Source organism: Gekko japonicus, unplaced genomic scaffold (genome assembly GCF_001447785.1).
Source record: "Gekko japonicus isolate JY-2015 unplaced genomic scaffold, Gekko_japonicus_V1.1 scaffold1290, whole genome shotgun sequence".
NCBI classification, from domain to species: Eukaryota; Metazoa; Chordata; class Lepidosauria; order Squamata; family Gekkonidae; genus Gekko; species Gekko japonicus.
Genome location: NW_015164223.1, coordinates 76,030 through 77,456, shown reverse-complemented (window position 1 = coordinate 77,456; position 1,427 = coordinate 76,030).

Below are 1,427 nucleotides of genomic sequence, written 5' to 3'. Positions count from 1 at the left end.
TTATACCCCGCCCTTCACTCAAAGTCTCATTGCGGCTTACAAACTCCTTCCCCTCCCCACAACAGACACCCTGTGAGCAATGCTCCCTCTAAGCTGTGGAGGAAAAGTTCTACTTTGTGAGCTATTGTCATTAAAGCTGTGAGCGAGCGATTTGGCTACTGCATAAATTAGTTTGCTCTGGAGCCAACCTTCCTGAGCTAAGACAAAAATCTGTGAGCTGGAGGCTAAAAAATCTGTGAGCTAGCTCACACTAACAGCTTAGAGGGAACAGTGCCTGTGAGGTAGGTGAGGCTGAGAGAGCTCGGAGAGAACTGTCCTTGAGAGAACAGCTCTGACAGAACTATGGCTTGCCCAAGGTCATCCAGCAGCTGCAAGTGAAGGAGTGGGGAATCAAACCCAGTTCTCCCAGATTAGAGTCCACGCACTTAACCACTACACCAAACTGTATCCAACGATACAATGACTAGTATGTGCATATATGCGGCACACCTTTGATAAGTAAATAATGCACAATACTGAACTGTGTAAATCTAAACAGTGCAATTCTAAGCAGAGTTGCACCCTTCTAAATCCATTAAATCCAGTGGGTTTAGAAGGGTGTGACTCTGTTGAGGGTTGCACTCTAAAGCTAGTCATCTGTATATAAGCATGGTAAATGTAGTTTTTGGTAGTGATATCGTTTTGAAAACAGGCTGGTGTTGAAACTGCCTTTGTTCAGCAAATGCTGTTCAGTCTGAGCCTGTTTTGGAGTTGTCAAAGCTGAAATATGACCTGGTATTCCGAAATATGGTTGATTTTGTGGCTTTGGCAGAGAAATTGGCAGAGGAGTCGCAAAAGGCCTTAAAATTATCGCTGAGGCTTATCCTGCTGTATATTGTATCATGTATAAATCCTAAACACTTTCCAAAACCACTCAGGATGTTGATATCCATTCATTTCTCCCAAATTTAGCCTTGTAACAGTCATGCACGATGTCCTTAAATATTACTGGGGAAATGTGTAAACAAATAGTGGCAATTTTTATTTTATTTTTTATTAGAGTTTTTTAGTCGCCACTCATCCAAAGAGTCTTGTGGCAATATGACATGAAAACCAATAAAGTAAAAATAAGATAAAAACAAATAACAAATATAAAATATTAACATTAAAATATTAAACCGTTAAAATAGTTAAACATTAAAATATTTAATACGTGGCTATCACCGTACCACTATTAAAAAAGCCCAAACATTGGTTACCCTCCAAAGGCCAACCTAAATAAATCAGCTTTGCATGCTCTGTAGAAACTAAACAAGTCCGGCAGGGTACGAGTATCGTCCGAGAGGGCATTTCATAGGGTATGGGCCACATTGGTAGGGTTGCCAAGTGTGAATTGAGCCGCAGCGGGGGACTCCTGGCTGGCGCCGCATCCACATCACCCGGAAGTG